The sequence below is a fragment of the Phoenix dactylifera genome, chromosome 4 (assembly GCF_051530095.1).
Source record: "Phoenix dactylifera cultivar Ajwa chromosome 4, Ajwa_hap1_PhDact_Kaust_v1.1, whole genome shotgun sequence".
NCBI classification, from domain to species: domain Eukaryota; kingdom Viridiplantae; phylum Streptophyta; class Magnoliopsida; order Arecales; family Arecaceae; genus Phoenix; species Phoenix dactylifera.
The window spans coordinates 35,975,862-35,993,434 of NC_143193.1; the positions used below are offsets into that span (position 1 = coordinate 35,975,862).

At 49.2% G+C, this 17,573-nt stretch overlaps 48 non-coding genes across 48 annotated transcripts; all 48 read right to left on the bottom strand.

The window, feature by feature from the left end:
• Positions 1-128: 128 nt before the first annotated feature.
• LOC149759241 (5S ribosomal RNA) lies at positions 129-247 on the bottom strand. Its single transcript, XR_016404437.1, has one exon. It is a non-coding gene; the product is annotated as a 5S ribosomal RNA (ribosomal RNA).
• A 245-nt stretch (positions 248-492) lies between these two features.
• LOC149759242 (5S ribosomal RNA) lies at positions 493-611 on the bottom strand. Its single transcript, XR_016409042.1, has one exon. It is a non-coding gene; the product is annotated as a 5S ribosomal RNA (ribosomal RNA).
• Positions 612-857: 246 nt separating this feature from the next.
• LOC149759243 (5S ribosomal RNA) lies at positions 858-976 on the bottom strand. The gene has a single exon (XR_016405545.1). It is a non-coding gene; the product is annotated as a 5S ribosomal RNA (ribosomal RNA).
• A 247-nt stretch (positions 977-1,223) lies between these two features.
• LOC149759244 (5S ribosomal RNA) lies at positions 1,224-1,342 on the bottom strand. The gene has a single exon (XR_016411932.1). It is a non-coding gene; the product is annotated as a 5S ribosomal RNA (ribosomal RNA).
• A 246-nt stretch (positions 1,343-1,588) lies between these two features.
• On the bottom strand, positions 1,589-1,707 carry LOC149759245 (5S ribosomal RNA). Its single transcript, XR_016404352.1, has one exon. It is a non-coding gene; the product is annotated as a 5S ribosomal RNA (ribosomal RNA).
• A 246-nt stretch (positions 1,708-1,953) lies between these two features.
• Positions 1,954-2,072, bottom strand: LOC149759246 (5S ribosomal RNA). The gene has a single exon (XR_016408734.1). It is a non-coding gene; the product is annotated as a 5S ribosomal RNA (ribosomal RNA).
• Positions 2,073-2,318: 246 nt separating this feature from the next.
• Positions 2,319-2,437, bottom strand: LOC149759247 (5S ribosomal RNA). Its single transcript, XR_016408275.1, has one exon. It is a non-coding gene; the product is annotated as a 5S ribosomal RNA (ribosomal RNA).
• Positions 2,438-2,683: 246 nt separating this feature from the next.
• LOC149759248 (5S ribosomal RNA) lies at positions 2,684-2,802 on the bottom strand. The gene has a single exon (XR_016409144.1). It is a non-coding gene; the product is annotated as a 5S ribosomal RNA (ribosomal RNA).
• Positions 2,803-3,048: 246 nt separating this feature from the next.
• Positions 3,049-3,167, bottom strand: LOC149759249 (5S ribosomal RNA). Its single transcript, XR_016407161.1, has one exon. It is a non-coding gene; the product is annotated as a 5S ribosomal RNA (ribosomal RNA).
• A 247-nt stretch (positions 3,168-3,414) lies between these two features.
• Positions 3,415-3,533, bottom strand: LOC149759250 (5S ribosomal RNA). Its single transcript, XR_016405168.1, has one exon. It is a non-coding gene; the product is annotated as a 5S ribosomal RNA (ribosomal RNA).
• A 246-nt stretch (positions 3,534-3,779) lies between these two features.
• LOC149759251 (5S ribosomal RNA) lies at positions 3,780-3,898 on the bottom strand. Its single transcript, XR_016404438.1, has one exon. It is a non-coding gene; the product is annotated as a 5S ribosomal RNA (ribosomal RNA).
• A 246-nt stretch (positions 3,899-4,144) lies between these two features.
• LOC149759252 (5S ribosomal RNA) lies at positions 4,145-4,263 on the bottom strand. Its single transcript, XR_016409043.1, has one exon. It is a non-coding gene; the product is annotated as a 5S ribosomal RNA (ribosomal RNA).
• A 246-nt stretch (positions 4,264-4,509) lies between these two features.
• Positions 4,510-4,628, bottom strand: LOC149759253 (5S ribosomal RNA). Its single transcript, XR_016405692.1, has one exon. It is a non-coding gene; the product is annotated as a 5S ribosomal RNA (ribosomal RNA).
• Positions 4,629-4,874: 246 nt separating this feature from the next.
• On the bottom strand, positions 4,875-4,993 carry LOC149759254 (5S ribosomal RNA). Its single transcript, XR_016405489.1, has one exon. It is a non-coding gene; the product is annotated as a 5S ribosomal RNA (ribosomal RNA).
• Positions 4,994-5,239: 246 nt separating this feature from the next.
• Positions 5,240-5,358, bottom strand: LOC149759255 (5S ribosomal RNA). Its single transcript, XR_016409145.1, has one exon. It is a non-coding gene; the product is annotated as a 5S ribosomal RNA (ribosomal RNA).
• Positions 5,359-5,604: 246 nt separating this feature from the next.
• LOC149759256 (5S ribosomal RNA) lies at positions 5,605-5,723 on the bottom strand. Its single transcript, XR_016409044.1, has one exon. It is a non-coding gene; the product is annotated as a 5S ribosomal RNA (ribosomal RNA).
• A 246-nt stretch (positions 5,724-5,969) lies between these two features.
• LOC149759257 (5S ribosomal RNA) lies at positions 5,970-6,088 on the bottom strand. The gene has a single exon (XR_016408965.1). It is a non-coding gene; the product is annotated as a 5S ribosomal RNA (ribosomal RNA).
• A 246-nt stretch (positions 6,089-6,334) lies between these two features.
• Positions 6,335-6,453, bottom strand: LOC149759258 (5S ribosomal RNA). The gene has a single exon (XR_016408735.1). It is a non-coding gene; the product is annotated as a 5S ribosomal RNA (ribosomal RNA).
• A 246-nt stretch (positions 6,454-6,699) lies between these two features.
• LOC149759259 (5S ribosomal RNA) lies at positions 6,700-6,818 on the bottom strand. Its single transcript, XR_016405490.1, has one exon. It is a non-coding gene; the product is annotated as a 5S ribosomal RNA (ribosomal RNA).
• A 246-nt stretch (positions 6,819-7,064) lies between these two features.
• LOC149759260 (5S ribosomal RNA) lies at positions 7,065-7,183 on the bottom strand. Its single transcript, XR_016409146.1, has one exon. It is a non-coding gene; the product is annotated as a 5S ribosomal RNA (ribosomal RNA).
• Positions 7,184-7,429: 246 nt separating this feature from the next.
• Positions 7,430-7,548, bottom strand: LOC149759261 (5S ribosomal RNA). The gene has a single exon (XR_016409045.1). It is a non-coding gene; the product is annotated as a 5S ribosomal RNA (ribosomal RNA).
• A 246-nt stretch (positions 7,549-7,794) lies between these two features.
• LOC149759262 (5S ribosomal RNA) lies at positions 7,795-7,913 on the bottom strand. Its single transcript, XR_016408966.1, has one exon. It is a non-coding gene; the product is annotated as a 5S ribosomal RNA (ribosomal RNA).
• Positions 7,914-8,159: 246 nt separating this feature from the next.
• Positions 8,160-8,278, bottom strand: LOC149759263 (5S ribosomal RNA). The gene has a single exon (XR_016408737.1). It is a non-coding gene; the product is annotated as a 5S ribosomal RNA (ribosomal RNA).
• A 246-nt stretch (positions 8,279-8,524) lies between these two features.
• On the bottom strand, positions 8,525-8,643 carry LOC149759264 (5S ribosomal RNA). Its single transcript, XR_016405492.1, has one exon. It is a non-coding gene; the product is annotated as a 5S ribosomal RNA (ribosomal RNA).
• Positions 8,644-8,889: 246 nt separating this feature from the next.
• LOC149759265 (5S ribosomal RNA) lies at positions 8,890-9,008 on the bottom strand. The gene has a single exon (XR_016409147.1). It is a non-coding gene; the product is annotated as a 5S ribosomal RNA (ribosomal RNA).
• A 246-nt stretch (positions 9,009-9,254) lies between these two features.
• LOC149759266 (5S ribosomal RNA) lies at positions 9,255-9,373 on the bottom strand. Its single transcript, XR_016404916.1, has one exon. It is a non-coding gene; the product is annotated as a 5S ribosomal RNA (ribosomal RNA).
• Positions 9,374-9,620: 247 nt separating this feature from the next.
• Positions 9,621-9,739, bottom strand: LOC149759267 (5S ribosomal RNA). The gene has a single exon (XR_016411933.1). It is a non-coding gene; the product is annotated as a 5S ribosomal RNA (ribosomal RNA).
• Positions 9,740-9,985: 246 nt separating this feature from the next.
• On the bottom strand, positions 9,986-10,104 carry LOC149759268 (5S ribosomal RNA). Its single transcript, XR_016404353.1, has one exon. It is a non-coding gene; the product is annotated as a 5S ribosomal RNA (ribosomal RNA).
• Positions 10,105-10,350: 246 nt separating this feature from the next.
• LOC149759269 (5S ribosomal RNA) lies at positions 10,351-10,469 on the bottom strand. The gene has a single exon (XR_016408967.1). It is a non-coding gene; the product is annotated as a 5S ribosomal RNA (ribosomal RNA).
• A 246-nt stretch (positions 10,470-10,715) lies between these two features.
• On the bottom strand, positions 10,716-10,834 carry LOC149759270 (5S ribosomal RNA). The gene has a single exon (XR_016408738.1). It is a non-coding gene; the product is annotated as a 5S ribosomal RNA (ribosomal RNA).
• A 246-nt stretch (positions 10,835-11,080) lies between these two features.
• On the bottom strand, positions 11,081-11,199 carry LOC149759271 (5S ribosomal RNA). The gene has a single exon (XR_016405493.1). It is a non-coding gene; the product is annotated as a 5S ribosomal RNA (ribosomal RNA).
• Positions 11,200-11,445: 246 nt separating this feature from the next.
• Positions 11,446-11,564, bottom strand: LOC149759272 (5S ribosomal RNA). Its single transcript, XR_016409148.1, has one exon. It is a non-coding gene; the product is annotated as a 5S ribosomal RNA (ribosomal RNA).
• Positions 11,565-11,810: 246 nt separating this feature from the next.
• Positions 11,811-11,929, bottom strand: LOC149759273 (5S ribosomal RNA). Its single transcript, XR_016404918.1, has one exon. It is a non-coding gene; the product is annotated as a 5S ribosomal RNA (ribosomal RNA).
• A 247-nt stretch (positions 11,930-12,176) lies between these two features.
• Positions 12,177-12,295, bottom strand: LOC149759274 (5S ribosomal RNA). The gene has a single exon (XR_016411934.1). It is a non-coding gene; the product is annotated as a 5S ribosomal RNA (ribosomal RNA).
• A 246-nt stretch (positions 12,296-12,541) lies between these two features.
• On the bottom strand, positions 12,542-12,660 carry LOC149759275 (5S ribosomal RNA). Its single transcript, XR_016404355.1, has one exon. It is a non-coding gene; the product is annotated as a 5S ribosomal RNA (ribosomal RNA).
• A 246-nt stretch (positions 12,661-12,906) lies between these two features.
• Positions 12,907-13,025, bottom strand: LOC149759276 (5S ribosomal RNA). Its single transcript, XR_016408739.1, has one exon. It is a non-coding gene; the product is annotated as a 5S ribosomal RNA (ribosomal RNA).
• Positions 13,026-13,271: 246 nt separating this feature from the next.
• LOC149759277 (5S ribosomal RNA) lies at positions 13,272-13,390 on the bottom strand. Its single transcript, XR_016402207.1, has one exon. It is a non-coding gene; the product is annotated as a 5S ribosomal RNA (ribosomal RNA).
• A 246-nt stretch (positions 13,391-13,636) lies between these two features.
• Positions 13,637-13,755, bottom strand: LOC149759278 (5S ribosomal RNA). Its single transcript, XR_016400812.1, has one exon. It is a non-coding gene; the product is annotated as a 5S ribosomal RNA (ribosomal RNA).
• Positions 13,756-14,001: 246 nt separating this feature from the next.
• Positions 14,002-14,120, bottom strand: LOC149759279 (5S ribosomal RNA). The gene has a single exon (XR_016402268.1). It is a non-coding gene; the product is annotated as a 5S ribosomal RNA (ribosomal RNA).
• A 247-nt stretch (positions 14,121-14,367) lies between these two features.
• LOC149759280 (5S ribosomal RNA) lies at positions 14,368-14,486 on the bottom strand. The gene has a single exon (XR_016405169.1). It is a non-coding gene; the product is annotated as a 5S ribosomal RNA (ribosomal RNA).
• A 246-nt stretch (positions 14,487-14,732) lies between these two features.
• On the bottom strand, positions 14,733-14,851 carry LOC149759281 (5S ribosomal RNA). The gene has a single exon (XR_016404356.1). It is a non-coding gene; the product is annotated as a 5S ribosomal RNA (ribosomal RNA).
• A 246-nt stretch (positions 14,852-15,097) lies between these two features.
• Positions 15,098-15,216, bottom strand: LOC149759282 (5S ribosomal RNA). The gene has a single exon (XR_016408740.1). It is a non-coding gene; the product is annotated as a 5S ribosomal RNA (ribosomal RNA).
• A 246-nt stretch (positions 15,217-15,462) lies between these two features.
• On the bottom strand, positions 15,463-15,581 carry LOC149759283 (5S ribosomal RNA). The gene has a single exon (XR_016405546.1). It is a non-coding gene; the product is annotated as a 5S ribosomal RNA (ribosomal RNA).
• Positions 15,582-15,828: 247 nt separating this feature from the next.
• Positions 15,829-15,947, bottom strand: LOC149759284 (5S ribosomal RNA). The gene has a single exon (XR_016403025.1). It is a non-coding gene; the product is annotated as a 5S ribosomal RNA (ribosomal RNA).
• Positions 15,948-16,193: 246 nt separating this feature from the next.
• Positions 16,194-16,312, bottom strand: LOC149759285 (5S ribosomal RNA). Its single transcript, XR_016404357.1, has one exon. It is a non-coding gene; the product is annotated as a 5S ribosomal RNA (ribosomal RNA).
• Positions 16,313-16,558: 246 nt separating this feature from the next.
• Positions 16,559-16,677, bottom strand: LOC149759286 (5S ribosomal RNA). The gene has a single exon (XR_016408741.1). It is a non-coding gene; the product is annotated as a 5S ribosomal RNA (ribosomal RNA).
• A 246-nt stretch (positions 16,678-16,923) lies between these two features.
• Positions 16,924-17,042, bottom strand: LOC149759287 (5S ribosomal RNA). The gene has a single exon (XR_016405548.1). It is a non-coding gene; the product is annotated as a 5S ribosomal RNA (ribosomal RNA).
• Positions 17,043-17,289: 247 nt separating this feature from the next.
• On the bottom strand, positions 17,290-17,408 carry LOC149759288 (5S ribosomal RNA). The gene has a single exon (XR_016405028.1). It is a non-coding gene; the product is annotated as a 5S ribosomal RNA (ribosomal RNA).
• Between the last annotated feature and the right edge of the window lie 165 nt (positions 17,409-17,573).

A 17,573-nucleotide genomic window follows, 5' to 3' on the forward strand; every position in this document is an offset into this window, starting at 1 on the left:
ATGGCACCGCCAGTCTCCGGACTCAGTTTATTTTCGGGGGAAAAAAATTATCCGAAGAGGAAAAGACAAAAGCCGAAAAATAAAAAATAAATGTTATCAAAAAATAAAAAAACGGGCAAAAAATAAAAGGGGTGCAACACGAGGACTTCCCATGGGGTCACCCATCCAAGTACTACTCTCGCCCAAGCACGCTTAACTGCAGAGTTCTCATGGGATCCGGTGCATTAGTGCTGGTATGATCGCACCCATGACATGCCCTTCGAAACTCCCTTTTATGACAAAGCAGCAGACCTCGACGGCCCGAGACATTCGCGCTGCCGGGGCCGTTCTGGCGTATGATTCAACGCGCTGTTCCGCTATGCGGCATGGCACCGCCAGTCTCCGGACTCAGTTTATTTTCGGGGGGAAAAATTATCCGAAGAGGAAAAGCCAAAAGCCAAAAAATTAAAAATAAATATTATCAAAAAATAAAAAAGCGGGCAAAAAATAAAAAGGGTGCAACACGAGGACTTCCCAGAGGGTCACCCATCCTAGTACTTCTCTCGCCCAAGCACGCTTAACTGCGGAGTTATGATGGGATCCGGTGCATTAGTGCTGGTATGATCGCAGCCATGACATGCCCTTCGAAACTCCCTTTTATGACAAAGCAGCAGACCGCGACGGCCCGAGACATTCGCGCTGCCGGGGCCGTTCTGGCGTAGGATTCAACGCGCTGTTCCGCTATGCGGCATGGCACCGCGAGTCTCCGGACTCAGTTTATTTTCGGAGGAAAAAAATTATCCGAAGAGGAAAAGCCAAAAGCCGAAAAATTAAAAATAAATGTTATCAAAAAATAAAAAAGCGGGCAAAAAATAAAAGGGGTGCAACACGAGGACTTCCCAGGGGGTCACCCATCCTAGTACTACTCTCGCCCAAGCACGCTTAACTGCGAAGTTCTGATGGGATCCGGTGCATTAGTGTTGGTATGATCGCACCCATGATATGCCCTTCGAAACTCCCTTTTATGACAAAGCAGCAGACCTCGACGGCCCGAGACATTCGCGCTGCCGGGGCCGTTCTGGCGTACGATTCAACGCGCTGGTCCCGCTATGCGGCATGGCACCGCCAGTCTCCGGACTCAGTTTATTGTCGGGGGAAAAAAATTATCCGAAGAGGAAAAGCCAAAAGCCAAAAAATTAAAAATAAATATTATCAAAAAATAAAAAAGCGGGCAAAAAATAAAAAGGGTGCAACACGAGGACTTCCCAGGGGGTCACCCATCCTAGTACTACTCTCGCCCAAGCACGCTTAACTGCGGAGTTCTGATGGGATCCGGTGCATTAGTGCTGGTATGATCGCACCCAAGACATGCCCTTCGAAACTCCCTTTTATGACAAAGCAGCAGACCTCGACGGCCCGAGACATTCGCGCTGCCGGGGCCGTTCTGGCGTAGGATTCAACGTGCTGTTCCGCTATGCGGCATGGCACCGCCAGTCTCCGGACTCAGTTTATTTTCAGGGGAAAAAAATTATCCGAAGAGGAAAAGACAAAAGCCGAAAAATAAAAAATAAATGTTATCAAAAAATAAAAAAGCGGGCAAAAAATAAAAGGGGTGCAACACGAGGACTTCCCATGGGGTCACCCATCCTAGTACTACTCTCGCCCAAGCACGCTTAACTGCAGAGTTCTCATGGGATCCGGTGCATTAGTGCTGGTATGATCGCACCCATGACATGCCCTTCGAAACTCCCTTTTATGACAAAGCAGCAGACCTCGACGGCCCGAGACATTCGCGCTGCCGGGGCCGTTCTGGCGTATGATTCAACGCGCTGTTCCGCTATGCGGCATGGCACCGCCAGTCTCCGGACTCAGTTTATTTTCGGGGGGAAAAAATTATCCGAAGAGGAAAAGCCAAAAGCCAAAAAATTAAAAATAAATATTATCAAAAAATAAAAAAGCGGGCAAAAAATAAAAAGGGTGCAACACGAGGACTTCCCAGGGGGTCACCCATCCTAGTACTTCTCTCGCCCAAGCACGCTTAACTGCGGAGTTATGATGGGATCCGGTGCATTAGTGCTGGTATGATCGCAGCCATGACATGCCCTTCGAAACTCCCTTTTATGACAAAGCAGCAGACCGCGACGGCCCGAGACATTCGCGCTGCCGGGGCCGTTCTGGCGTAGGATTCAACGCGCTGTTCCGCTATGCGGCATGGCACCGCCAGTCTCCGGACTCAGTTTATTGTCGGAGGAAAAAAATTATCCGAAGAGGAAAAGCCAAAAGCCGAAAAATTAAAAATAAATATTATCAAAAAATAAAAAAGCGGGCAAAAAATAAAAAGGGTGCAACACGAGGACTTCCCAGGGGGTCACCCATCCTAGTACTACTCTCGCCCAAGCACGCTTAATTGCGGAGTTCTGGTGGGATCCGGTGCATTAGTGCTGGTATGATCGCACCTAAGACATGCCCTTCGAAACTCCCTTTTAATACAAAGCAGCAGACCTCGACGGCCCGAGACATTCGCGCTGCCGGGGCCGTTCTGGCGTATGATTCAACGCGCTGTTCCGCTATGCGGCATGGCACCGCCAGTCTCCGGACTCAGTTTATTTTCGGGGGGAAAAAATTATCCGAAGAGGAAAAGCCAAAAGCCAAAAAATTAAAAATAAATATTATCAAAAAATAAAAAAGCGGGCAAAAAATAAAAGGGGTGCAACACGAGGACTTCCCAGGGGGTCACCCATCCTAGTACTACTCTCGCCCAAGCACGCTTAACTGCGGAGTTCTGATGGGATCCGGTGCATTAGTGCTGGTATGATCGCACCCATGACATGCCCATCGAATCACCCTTTTATGACAAAGCAGTAGACCTCGACGGCCCGAGACATTCGCGCTGCCGGGGCCGTTCTGGCGTAGGATTCAACGCGCTGTTCCGCTATGCGGCATCGCACCGCGAGTCTCCGGACTCAGTTTATTTTCGGAGGAAAAAAATTATCCGAAGAGGAAAAGCCAAAAGCCGAAAAATTAAAAATAAATGTTATCAAAAAATAAAAAAGCGGGCAAAAAATAAAAGGGGTGCAACACGAGGACTTCCCAGGGGGTCACCCATCCTAGTACTACTCTCGCGCAAGCACGCTTAACTGCGAAGTTCTGATGGGATCCGGTGCATTAGTGCTGGTATGATCGCACCCATGATATGCCCTTCGAAACTCCCTTTTATGACAAAGCAGCAGACCTCGACGGCCCGAGACATTCGCGCTGCCGGGGCCGTTCTGGCGTAGGATTCAACGCGCTGGTCCCGCTATGCGGCATGGCACCGCCAGTCTCCGGACTCAGTTTATTGTCGGGGAAAAAAAATTATCCGAAGAGGAAAAGCCAAAAGCCAAAAAATTAAAAATAAATATTATCAAAAAATAAAAAAGCGGGCAAAAAATAAAAAGGGTGCAACACGAAGACTTTCCAGGGGGTCACCCATCCTAGTACTACTCTCGCCCAAGCACGCTTAACTGCGGAGTTCTGATGGGATCCGGTGCATTAGTGCTGGTATGATCGCACCCAAGACATGCCCTTCGAAACTTCCTTTTATGACAAAGCAGCAGACCTCGACGGCCCGAGACATTCGCGCTGCCGGGGCCGTTCTGGCGTAGGATTCAACGCGCTGTTCCGCTATGCGGCATGGCACCGCCAGTCTCCGGACTCAGTTTATTTTCGGGGGAAAAAAATTATCCGAAGAGGAAAAGACAAAAGCCGAAAAATAAAAAATAAATGTTATCAAAAAATAAAAAAGCGGGCAAAAAATAAAAGGGGTGCAACACGAGGACTTCCCATGGGGTCACCCATCCAAGTACTACTCTCGCCCAAGCACGCTTAACTGCAGAGTTCTCATGGGATCCGGTGCATTAGTGCTGGTATGATCGCACCCATGACATGCCCTTCGAAACTCCCTTTTATGACAAAGCAGCAGACCTCGACGGCCCGAGACATTCGCGCTGCCGGGGCCGTTCTGGCGTATGATTCAACGCGCTGTTCCGCTATGCGGCATGGCACCGCCAGTCTCCGGACTCAGTTTATTTTCGGGGGGAAAAAATTATCCGAAGAGGAAAAGCCAAAAGCCAAAAAATTAAAAATAAATATTATCAAAAAATAAAAAAGCGGGCAAAAAATAAAAAGGGTGCAACACGAGGACTTCCCAGAGGGTCACCCATCCTAGTACTTCTCTCGCCCAAGCACGCTTAACTGCGGAGTTATGATGGGATCCGGTGCATTAGTGCTGGTATGATCGCAGCCATGACATGCCCTTCGAAACTCCCTTTTATGACAAAGCAGCAGACCGCGACGGCCCGAGACATTCGCGATGCCGGGGCCGTTCTGGCGTAGGATTCAACGCGCTGTTCCGCTATGCGGCATGGCACCGCGAGTCTCCGGACTCAGTTTATTTTCGGAGGAAAAAAATTATCCGAAGAGGAAAAGCCAAAAGCCGAAAAATTAAAAATAAATGTTATCAAAAAATAAAAAAGCGGGCAAAAAATAAAAGGGGTGCAACACGAGGACTTCCCAGGGGGTCACCCATCCTAGTACTACTCTCGCCCAAGCACGCTTAACTGCGAAGTTCTGATGGGATCCGGTGCATTAGTGCTGGTATGATCGCAGCCATGACATGCCCTTCGAAACTCCCTTTTATGACAAAGCCGCAGACCGCGACGGCCCGAGACATTCGCGCTGCCGGGGCCGTTCTGGCGTAGGATTCAACGCGCTGTTCCGCTATGCGGCATGGCACCGCCAGTCTCCGGACTCAGTTTATTGTCGGAGGAAAAAAATTATCCGAAGAGGAAAAGCCAAAAGCCGAAAAATTAAAAATAAATATTATCAAAAAATAAAAAAGCGGGCAAAAAATAAAAAGGGTGCAACACGAGGACTTCCCAGGGGGTCACCCATCCTTGTACTACTCTCGCCCAAGCACGCTTAACTGCGGAGTTCTGATGGGATCCGGTGCATTAGTGCTGGTATGATCGCACCTAAGACATGCCCTTCGAAACTCCCTTTTAATACAAAGCAGCAGACCTCGACGGCCCGAGACATTCGCGCTGCCGGGGCCGTTCTGGCGTATGATTCAATGCGCTGTTCCGCTATGCGGCATGGCACCGCCAGTCTCCGGACTCAGTTTATTTTCGGGGGGAAAAAATTATCCGAAGAGGAAAAGCCAAAAGCCAAAAAATTAAAAATAAATATTATCAAAAAATAAAAAAGCGGGCAAAAAATAAAAGGGGTGCAACACGAGGACTTCCCAGGGGGTCACCCATCCTAGTACTACTCTCGCCCAAGCACGCTTAACTGCGGAGTTCTGATGGGATCCGGTGCATTAGTGCTGGTATGATCGCACCCATGACATGCCCATCGAAACACCCTTTTATGACAAAGCAGTAGACCTCGACGGCCCGAGACATTCGCGCTGCCGGGGCCGTTCTGGCGTAGGATTCAACGCGCTGTTCCGCTATGCGGCATGGCACCGCGAGTCTCCGGACTCAGTTTATTTTCGGAGGAAAAAAATTATCCGAAGAGGAAAAGCCAAAAGCCGAAAAATTAAAAATAAATGTTATCAAAAAATAAAAAAGCGGGCAAAAAATAAAAAGGGTGCAACACGAGGACTTCCCAGAGGGTCACCCATCCTAGTACTTCTCTCGCCCAAGCACGCTTAACTGCGGAGTTATGATGGGATCCGGTGCATTAGTGCTGGTATGATCGCAGCCATGACATGCCCTTCGAAACTCCCTTTTATGACAAAGCAGCAGACCGCGACGGCCCGAGACATTCGCGATGCCGGGGCCGTTCTGGCGTAGGATTCAACGCGCTGTTCCGCTATGCGGCATGGCACCGCGAGTCTCCGGACTCAGTTTATTTTCGGAGGAAAAAAATTATCCGAAGAGGAAAAGCCAAAAGCCGAAAAATTAAAAATAAATGTTATCAAAAAATAAAAAAGCGGGCAAAAAATAAAAGGGGTGCAACACGAGGACTTCCCAGAGGGTCACCCATCCTAGTACTTCTCTCGCCCAAGCACGCTTAACTGCGGAGTTATGATGGGATCCGGTGCATTAGTGCTGGTATGATCGCAGCCATGACATGCCCTTCGAAACTCCCTTTTATGACAAAGCAGCAGACCGCGACGGCCCGAGACATTCGCGATGCCGGGGCCGTTCTGGCGTAGGATTCAACGCGCTGTTCCGCTATGCGGCATGGCACCGCGAGTCTCCGGACTCAGTTTATTTTCGGAGGAAAAAAATTATCCGAAGAGGAAAAGCCAAAAGCCAAAAAATTAAAAATAAATATTATCAAAAAATAAAAAAGCGGGCAAAAAATAAAAAGGGTGCAACACGAGGACTTCCCAGGGGGTCACCCATCCTAGTACTTCTCTCGCCCAAGCACGCTTAACTGCGGAGTTATGATGGGATCCGGTGCATTAGTGCTGGTATGATCGCAGCCATGACATGCCCTTCGAAACTCCCTTTTATGACAAAGCAGCAGACCGCGACGGCCCGAGACATTCGCGCTGCCGGGGCCGTTCTGGCGTAGGATTCAACGCGCTGTTCCGCTATGCGGCATGGCACCGCCAGTCTCCGGACTCAGTTTATTGTCGGAGGAAAAAAATTATCCGAAGAGGAAAAGCCAAAAGCCGAAAAATTAAAAATAAATATTATCAAAAAATAAAAAAGCGGGCAAAAAATAAAAAGGGTGCAACACGAGGACTTCCCAGGGGGTCACCCATCCTTGTACTACTCTCGCCCAAGCACGCTTAACTGCGGAGTTCTGATGGGATCCGGTGCATTAGTGCTGGTATGATCGCACCTAAGACATGCCCTTCGAAACTCCCTTTTAATACAAAGCAGCAGACCTCGACGGCCCGAGACATTCGCGCTGCCGGGGCCGTTCTGGCGTATGATTCAACGCGCTGTTCCGCTATGCGGCATGGCACCGCCAGTCTCCGGACTCAGTTTATTTTCGGGGGGAAAAAATTATCCGAAGAGGAAAAGCCAAAAGCCAAAAAATTAAAAATAAATATTATCAAAAAATAAAAAAGCGGGCAAAAAATAAAAGGGGTGCAACACGAGGACTTCCCAGGGGGTCACCCATCCTAGTACTACTCTCGCCCAAGCACGCTTAACTGCGGAGTTCTGATGGGATCCGGTGCATTAGTGCTGGTATGATCGCACCCATGACATGCCCATCGAAACACCCTTTTATGACAAAGCAGTAGACCTCGACGGCCCGAGACATTCGCGCTGCCGGGGCCGTTCTGGCGTAGGATTCAACGCGCTGTTCCGCTATGCGGCATGGCACCGCGAGTCTCCGGACTCAGTTTATTTTCGGAGGAAAAAAATTATCCGAAGAGGAAAAGCCAAAAGCCGAAAAATTAAAAATAAATGTTATCAAAAAATAAAAAAGCGGGCAAAAAATAAAAAGGGTGCAACACGAGGACTTCCCAGAGGGTCACCCATCCTAGTACTTCTCTCGCCCAAGCACGCTTAACTGCGGAGTTATGATGGGATCCGGTGCATTAGTGCTGGTATGATCGCAGCCATGACATGCCCTTCGAAACTCCCTTTTATGACAAAGCAGCAGACCGCGACGGCCCGAGACATTCGCGATGCCGGGGCCGTTCTGGCGTAGGATTCAACGCGCTGTTCCGCTATGCGGCATGGCACCGCGAGTCTCCGGACTCAGTTTATTTTCGGAGGAAAAAAATTATCCGAAGAGGAAAAGCCAAAAGCCGAAAAATTAAAAATAAATGTTATCAAAAAATAAAAAAGCGGGCAAAAAATAAAAGGGGTGCAACACGAGGACTTCCCAGAGGGTCACCCATCCTAGTACTTCTCTCGCCCAAGCACGCTTAACTGCGGAGTTATGATGGGATCCGGTGCATTAGTGCTGGTATGATCGCAGCCATGACATGCCCTTCGAAACTCCCTTTTATGACAAAGCAGCAGACCGCGACGGCCCGAGACATTCGCGATGCCGGGGCCGTTCTGGCGTAGGATTCAACGCGCTGTTCCGCTATGCGGCATGGCACCGCGAGTCTCCGGACTCAGTTTATTTTCGGAGGAAAAAAATTATCCGAAGAGGAAAAGCCAAAAGCCAAAAAATTAAAAATAAATATTATCAAAAAATAAAAAAGCGGGCAAAAAATAAAAAGGGTGCAACACGAGGACTTCCCAGGGGGTCACCCATCCTAGTACTTCTCTCGCCCAAGCACGCTTAACTGCGGAGTTATGATGGGATCCGGTGCATTAGTGCTGGTATGATCGCAGCCATGACATGCCCTTCGAAACTCCCTTTTATGACAAAGCAGCAGACCGCGACGGCCCGAGACATTCGCGCTGCCGGGGCCGTTCTGGCGTAGGATTCAACGCGCTGTTCCGCTATGCGGCATGGCACCGCCAGTCTCCGGACTCAGTTTATTGTCGGAGGAAAAAAATTATCCGAAGAGGAAAAGCCAAAAGCCGAAAAATTAAAAATAAATATTATCAAAAAATAAAAAAGCGGGCAAAAAATAAAAAGGGTGCAACACGAGGACTTCCCAGGGGGTCACCCATCCTTGTACTACTCTCGCCCAAGCACGCTTAACTGCGGAGTTCTGATGGGATCCGGTGCATTAGTGCTGGTATGATCGCACCTAAGACATGCCCTTCGAAACTCCCTTTTAATACAAAGCAGCAGACCTCGACGGCCCGAGACATTCGCGCTGCCGGGGCCGTTCTGGCGTATGATTCAACGCGCTGTTCCGCTATGCGGCATGGCACCGCCAGTCTCCGGACTCAGTTTATTTTCGGGGGGAAAAAATTATCCGAAGAGGAAAAGCCAAAAGCCAAAAAATTAAAAATAAATATTATCAAAAAATAAAAAAGCGGGCAAAAAATAAAAGGGGTGCAACACGAGGACTTCCCAGGGGGTCACCCATCCTAGTACTACTCTCGCCCAAGCACGCTTAACTGCGGAGTTCTGATGGGATCCGGTGCATTAGTGCTGGTATGATCGCACCCATGACATGCCCATCGAAACACCCTTTTATGACAAAGCAGTAGACCTCGACGGCCCGAGACATTCGCGCTGCCGGGGCCGTTCTGGCGTAGGATTCAACGCGCTGTTCCGCTATGCGGCATGGCACCGCGAGTCTCCGGACTCAGTTTATTTTCGGAGGAAAAAAATTATCCGAAGAGGAAAAGCCAAAAGCCGAAAAATTAAAAATAAATGTTATCAAAAAATAAAAAAGCGGACAAAAAATAAAAGGGGTGCAACACGAGGACTTCCCCGGGGGTCACCCATCCTAGTACTACTCTCGCCCAAGCACGCTTAACTGCGAAGTTCTGATGGGATCCGGTGCATTAGTGCTGGTATGATCGCACCCATGATATGCCCTTCGAAACTCCCTTTTATGACAAAGCAGCAGACCTCGACGGCCCGAGACATTCGCGCTGCCGGGGCCGTTCTGGCGTACGATTCAACGCGCTGGTCCCGCTATGCGGCATGGCACCGCCAGTCTCCGGACTCAGTTTATTGTCGGGGGAAAAAAATTATCCGAAGAGGAAAAGCCAAAAGCCAAAAAATTAAAAATAAATATTATCAAAAAATAAAAAAGCGGGCAAAAAATAAAAAGGGTGCAACACGAGGACTTCCCAGGGGGTCACCCATCCTAGTACTACTCTCGCCCAAGCACGCTTAACTGCGGAGTTCTGATGGGATCCGGTGCATTAGTGCTGGTATGATCGCACCCAAGACATGCCCTTCGAAACTCCCTTTTATGACAAAGCAGCAGACCTCGACGGCCCGAGACATTCGCGCTGCCGGGGCCGTTCTGGCGTAGGATTCAACGCGCTGTTCCGCTATGCGGCATGGCACCGCCAGTCTCCGGACTCAGTTTATTTTTGGGGGAAAAAAATTATCCGAAGAGGAAAAGACAAAAGCCGAAAAATAAAAAATAAATGTTATCAAAAAATAAAAAAGCGGGCAAAAAATAAAAGGGGTGCAACACGAGGACTTCCCATGGGGTCACCCATCCTAGTACTACTCTCGCCCAAGCACGCTTAACTGCAGAGTTCTCATGGGATCCGGTGCATTAGTGCTGGTATGATCGCACCCATGACATGCCCTTCGAAACTCCCTTTTATGACAAAGCAGCAGACCTCGACGGCCCGAGACATTCGCGCTGCCGGGGCCGTTCTGGCGTAGGATTCAACGCGCTGTTCCGCTATGCGGCATGGCACCGCGAGTCTCCGGACTCAGTTTATTTTCGGAGGAAAAAAATTATCCGAAGAGGAAAAGCCAAAAGCCGAAAAATTAAAAATAAATGTTATCAAAAAATAAAAAAGCGGGCAAAAAATAAAAGGGGTGCAACACGAGGACTTCCCAGAGGGTCACCCATCCTAGTACTTCTCTCGCCCAAGCACGCTTAACTGCGGAGTTATGATGGGATCCGGTGCATTAGTGCTGGTATGATCGCAGCCATGACATGCCCTTCGAAACTCCCTTTTATGACAAAGCAGCAGACCGCGACGGCCCGAGACATTCGCGATGCCGGGGCCGTTCTGGCGTAGGATTCAACGCGCTGTTCCGCTATGCGGCATGGCACCGCGAGTCTCCGGACTCAGTTTATTTTCGGAGGAAAAAAATTATCCGAAGAGGAAAAGCCAAAAGCCAAAAAATTAAAAATAAATATTATCAAAAAATAAAAAAGCGGGCAAAAAATAAAAAGGGTGCAACACGAGGACTTCCCAGGGGGTCACCCATCCTAGTACTTCTCTCGCCCAAGCACGCTTAACTGCGGAGTTATGATGGGATCCGGTGCATTAGTGCTGGTATGATCGCAGCCATGACATGCCCTTCGAAACTCCCTTTTATGACAAAGCAGCAGACCGCGACGGCCCGAGACATTCGCGCTGCCGGGGCCGTTCTGGCGTAGGATTCAACGCGCTGTTCCGCTATGCGGCATGGCACCGCCAGTCTCCGGACTCAGTTTATTGTCGGAGGAAAAAAATTATCCGAAGAGGAAAAGCCAAAAGCCGAAAAATTAAAAATAAATATTATCAAAAAATAAAAAAGCGGGCAAAAAATAAAAAGGGTGCAACACGAGGACTTCCCAGGGGGTCACCCATCCTTGTACTACTCTCGCCCAAGCACGCTTAACTGCGGAGTTCTGATGGGATCCGGTGCATTAGTGCTGGTATGATCGCACCTAAGACATGCCCTTCGAAACTCCCTTTTAATACAAAGCAGCAGACCTCGACGGCCCGAGACATTCGCGCTGCCGGGGCCGTTCTGGCGTATGATTCAACGCGCTGTTCCGCTATGCGGCATGGCACCGCCAGTCTCCGGACTCAGTTTATTTTCGGGGGGAAAAAATTATCCGAAGAGGAAAAGCCAAAAGCCAAAAAATTAAAAATAAATATTATCAAAAAATAAAAAAGCGGGCAAAAAATAAAAGGGGTGCAACACGAGGACTTCCCAGGGGGTCACCCATCCTAGTACTACTCTCGCCCAAGCACGCTTAACTGCGGAGTTCTGATGGGATCCGGTGCATTAGTGCTGGTATGATCGCACCCATGACATGCCCATCGAAACACCCTTTTATGACAAAGCAGTAGACCTCGACGGCCCGAGACATTCGCGCTGCCGGGGCCGTTCTGGCGTAGGATTCAACGCGCTGTTCCGCTATGCGGCATGGCACCGCGAGTCTCCGGACTCAGTTTATTTTCGGAGGAAAAAAATTATCCGAAGAGGAAAAGCCAAAAGCCGAAAAATTAAAAATAAATGTTATCAAAAAATAAAAAAGCGGACAAAAAATAAAAGGGGTGCAACACGAGGACTTCCCCGGGGGTCACCCATCCTAGTACTACTCTCGCCCAAGCACGCTTAACTGCGAAGTTCTGATGGGATCCGGTGCATTAGTGCTGGTATGATCGCACCCATGATATGCCCTTCGAAACTCCCTTTTATGACAAAGCAGCAGACCTCGACGGCCCGAGACATTCGCGCTGCCGGGGCCGTTCTGGCGTACGATTCAACGCGCTGGTCCCGCTATGCGGCATGGCACCGCCAGTCTCCGGACTCAGTTTATTGTCGGGGGAAAAAAATTATCCGAAGAGGAAAAGCCAAAAGCCAAAAAATTAAAAATAAATATTATCAAAAAATAAAAAAGCGGGCAAAAAATAAAAAGGGTGCAACACGAGGACTTCCCAGGGGGTCACCCATCCTAGTACTACTCTCGCCCAAGCACGCTTAACTGCGGAGTTCTGATGGGATCCGGTGCATTAGTGCTGGTATGATCGCACCCAAGACATGCCCTTCGAAACTCCCTTTTATGACAAAGCAGCAGACCTCGACGGCCCGAGACATTCGCGCTGCCGGGGCCGTTCTGGCGTAGGATTCAACGCGCTGTTCCGCTATGCGGCATGGCACCGCCAGTCTCCGGACTCAGTTTATTTTTGGGGGAAAAAAATTATCCGAAGAGGAAAAGACAAAAGCCGAAAAATAAAAAATAAATGTTATCAAAAAATAAAAAAGCGGGCAAAAAATAAAAGGGGTGCAACACGAGGACTTCCCATGGGGTCACCCATCCTAGTACTACTCTCGCCCAAGCACGCTTAACTGCAGAGTTCTCATGGGATCCGGTGCATTAGTGCTGGTATGATCGCACCCATGACATGCCCTTCGAAACTCCCTTTTATGACAAAGCAGCAGACCTCGACGGCCCGAGACATTCGCGCTGCCGGGGCCGTTCTGGCGTATGATTCAACGCGCTGTTCCGCTATGCGGCATGGCACCGCCAGTCTCCGGACTCAGTTTATTTTCGGGGGGAAAAAATTATCCGAAGAGGAAAAGCCAAAAGCCAAAAAATTAAAAATAAATATTATCAAAAAATAAAAAAGCGGGCAAAAAATAAAAAGGGTGCAACACGAGGACTTCCCAGGGGGTCACCCATCCTAGTACTTCTCTCGCCCAAGCACGCTTAACTGCGGAGTTATGATGGGATCCGGTGCATTAGTGCTGGTATGATCGCAGCCATGACATGCCCTTCGAAACTCCCTTTTATGACAAAGCAGCAGACCGCGACGGCCCGAGACATTCGCGCTGCCGGGGCCGTTCTGGCGTAGGATTCAACGCGCTGTTCCGCTATGCGGCATGGCACCGCCAGTCTCCGGACTCAGTTTATTGTCGGAGGAAAAAAATTATCCGAAGAGGAAAAGCCAAAAGCCGAAAAATTAAAAATAAATATTATCAAAAAATAAAAAAGCGGGCAAAAAATAAAAAGGGTGCAACACGAGGACTTCCCAGGGGGTCACCCATCCTAGTACTACTCTCGCCCAAGCACGCTTAACTGCGGAGTTCTGATGGGATCCGGTGCATTAGTGCTGGTATGATCGCACCTAAGACATGCCCTTCGAAACTCCCTTTTAATACAAAGCAGCAGACCTCGACGGCCCGAGACATTCGCGCTGCCGGGGCCGTTCTGGCGTATGATTCAACGCGCTGTTCCGCTATGCGGCATGGCACCGCCAGTCTCCGGACTCAGTTTATTTTCGGGGGGAAAAAATTATCCGAAGAGGAAAAGCCAAAAGCCAAAAAATTAAAAATAAATATTATCAAAAAATAAAAAAGCGGGCAAAAAATAAAAGGGGTGCAACACGAGGACTTCCCAGGGGGTCACCCATCCTAGTACTACTCTCGCCCAAGCACGCTTAACTGCGGAGTTCCGATGGGATCCGGTGCATTAGTGCTGGTATGATCGCACCCATGACATGCCCATCGAATCACCCTTTTATGACAAAGCAGTAGACCTCGACGGCCCGAGACATTCGCGCTGCCGGGGCCGTTCTGGCGTAGGATTCAACGCGCTGTTCCGCTATGCGGCATCGCACCGCGAGTCTCCGGACTCAGTTTATTTTCGGAGGAAAAAAATTATCCGAAGAGGAAAAGCCAAAAGCCGAAAAATTAAAAATAAATGTTATCAAAAAATAAAAAAGCGGGCAAAAAATAAAAGGGGTGCAACACGAGGACTTCCCAGGGGGTCACCCATCCTAGTACTACTCTCGCCCAAGCACGCTTAACTGCGAAGTTCTGATGGGATCCGGTGCATTAGTGCTGGTATGATCGCACCCATGATATGCCCTTCGAAACTCCCTTTTATGACAAAGCAGCAGACCTCGACGGCCCGAGACATTCGCGCTGCCGGGGCCGTTCTGGCGTAGGATTCAACGCGCTGGTCCCGCTATGCGGCATGGCACCGCCAGTCTCCGGACTCAGTTTATTGTCGGGGAAAAAAAATTATCCGAAGAGGAAAAGCCAAAAGCCAAAAAATTAAAAATAAATATTATCAAAAAATAAAAAAGCGGGCAAAAAATAAAAAGGGTGCAACACGAAGACTTTCCAGGGGGTCACCCATCCTAGTACTACTCTCGCCCAAGCACGCTTAACTGCGGAGTTCTGATGGGATCCGGTGCATTAGTGCTGGTATGATCGCACCCAAGACATGCCCTTCGAAACTCCCTTTTATGACAAATCAGCAGACCTCGACAGCCCGAGACATTCGCGCTGCCGGGGCCGTTCTGGCGTAGGATTCAACGCGCTGTTCCGCTATGCGGCATGGCACCGCCAGTCTCCGGACTCAGTTTATTTTCGGGGGAAAAAAATTATCCGAAGAGGAAAAGCCAAAAGCCGAAAAATTAAAAATAAATGTTATCAAAAAATAAAAAAGCGGGCAAAAAATAAAAGGGGTGCAACACGAGGACTTCCCATGGGGTCACCCATCCTAGTACTACTCTCGCCCAAGCACGCTTAACTGCAGAGTTCTCATGGGATCCGGTGCATTAGTGCTGGTATGATCGCACCCATGACATGCCCTTCGAAACTCCCTTTTATGACAAAGCAGCAGACCTCGACGGCCCGAGACATTCGCGCTGCCGGGGACGTTCTGGCGTATGATTCAACGCGCTGTTCCGCTATGCGGCATGGCACCGCCAGTCTCCGGACTCATTTTATTTTCGGGGGGAAAAAATTATCCGAAGAGGAAAAGCCAAAAGCCAAAAAATTAAAAATAAATATTATCAAAAAATAAAAAAGCGGGCAAAAAATAAAAAGGGTGCAACACGAGGACTTCCCAGGGGGTCACCCATCCTAGTACTTCTCTCGCCCAAGCACGCTTAACTGCGGAGTTATGATGGGATCCGGTGCATTAGTGCTGGTATGATCGCAGCCATGACATGCCCTTCGAAACTCCCTTTTATGACAAAGCAGCAGACCGCGACGGCCCGAGACATTCGCGCTGCCGGGGCCGTTCTGGCGTAGGATTCAACGCGCTGTTCCGCTATGCGGCATGGCACCGCGAGTCTCCGGACTCAGTTTATTTTCGGAGGAAAAAAATTATCCGAAGAGGAAAAGCCAAAAGCCGAAAAATTTAAAATAAATGTTATCAAAAAATAAAAAAGCGGGCAAAAAATAAAAGGGGTGCAACACGAGGACTTCCCAGGGGGTCACCCATCCTAGTACTACTCTCGCCCAAGCACGCTTAACTGCGAAGTTCTGATGGGATCCGGTGCATTAGTGTTGGTATGATCGCACCCATGATATGCCCTTCGAAACTCCCTTTTATGACAAAGCAGCAGACCTCGACGGCCCGAGACATTCGCGCTGCCGGGGCCGTTCTGGCGTACGATTCAACGCGCTGGTCCCGCTATGCGGCATGGCACCGCCAGTCTCCGGACTCAGTTTATTGTCGGGGGAAAAAAATTATCCGAAGAGGAAAAGCCAAAAGCCAAAAAATTAAAAATAAATATTATCAAAAAATAAAAAAGCGGGCAAAAAATAAAAAGGGTGCAACACGAGGACTTCCCAGGGGGTCACCCATCCTAGTACTACTCTCGCCCAAGCACGCTTAACTGCGGAGTTCTGATGGGATCCGGTGCATTAGTGTTGGTATGATCGCACCCAAGACATGCCCTTCGAAACTCCCTTTTATGACAAAGCAGCAGACCTCGACGGCCCGAGACATTCGCGCTGCCGGGGCCGTTCTGGCGTAGGATTCAACGTGCTGTTCCGCTATGCGGCATGGCACCGCCAGTCTCCGGACTCAGTTTATTTTCGGGGGAAAAAAATTATCCGAAGAGGAAAAGACAAAAGCCGAAAAATAAAAAATAAATGTTATCAAAAAATAAAAAAGCGGGCAAAAAATAAAAGGGGTGCAACACGAGGACTTCCCATGGGGTCACCCATCCTAGTACTACTCTCGCCCAAGCACGCTTAACTGCAGAGTTCTCATGGGATCCGGTGCATTAGTGCTGGTATGATCGCACCCATGACATGCCCTTCGAAACTCCCTTTTATGACAAAGCAGCAGACCTCGACGGCCCGAGACATTCGCGCTGCCGGGGCCGTTCTGGCGTATGATTCAACGCGCTGTTCCGCTATGCGGCATGGCACCGCCAGTCTCCGGACTCAGTTTATTTTCGGGGGGAAAAAATTATCCGAAGAGGAAAAGCCAAAAGCCAAAAAATTAAAAATAAATATTATCAAAAAATAAAAAAGCGGGCAAAAAATAAAAAGGGTGCAACACGAGGACTTCCCAGGGGGTCACCCATCCTAGTACTTCTCTCGCCCAAGCACGCTTAACTGCGGAGTTATGATGGGATCCGGTGCATTAGTGCTGGTATGATCGCAGCCATGACATGCCCTTCGAAACTCCCTTTTATGACAAAGCAGCAGACCGCGACGGCCCGAGACATTCGCGCTGCCGGGGCCGTTCTGGCGTAGGATTCAACGCGCTGTTCCGCTATGCGGCATGGCACCGCGAGTCTCCGGACTCAGTTTATTTTCGGAGGAAAAAAATTATCCGAAGAGGAAAAGCCAAAAGCCGAAAAATTTAAAATAAATGTTATCAAAAAATAAAAAAGCGGGCAAAAAATAAAAGGGGTGCAACACGAGGACTTCCCAGGGGGTCACCCATCCTAGTACTACTCTCGCCCAAGCACGCTTAACTGCGAAGTTCTGATGGGATCCGGTGCATTAGTGTTGGTATGATCGCACCCATGATATGCCCTTCGAAACTCCCTTTTATGACAAAGCAGCAGACCTCGACGGCCCGAGACATTCGCGCTGCCGGGGCCGTTCTGGCGTACGATTCAACGCGCTGGTCCCGCTATGCGGCATGGCACCGCCAGTCTCCGGACTCAGTTTATTGTCGGGGGAAAAAAATTATCCGAAGAGGAAAAGCCAAAAGCCAAAAAATTAAAAATAAATATTATCAAAAAATAAAAAAGCGGGCAAAAAATAAAAAGGGTGCAACACGAGGACTTCCCAGGGGGTCACCCATCCTAGTACTACTCTCGCCCAAGCACGCTTAACTGCGGAGTTCTGATGGGATCCGGTACATTAGTGTTGGTATGATCGCACCCAAGACATGCCCTTCGAAACTCCCTTTTATGACAAAGCAGCAGACCTCGACGGCCCGAGACATTCGCGCTGCCGGGGCCGTTCTGGCGTAGGATTCAACGTGCTGTTCCGCTATGCGGCATGGCACCGCCAGTCTCCGGACTCAGTTTATTTTCGGGGGAAAAAAA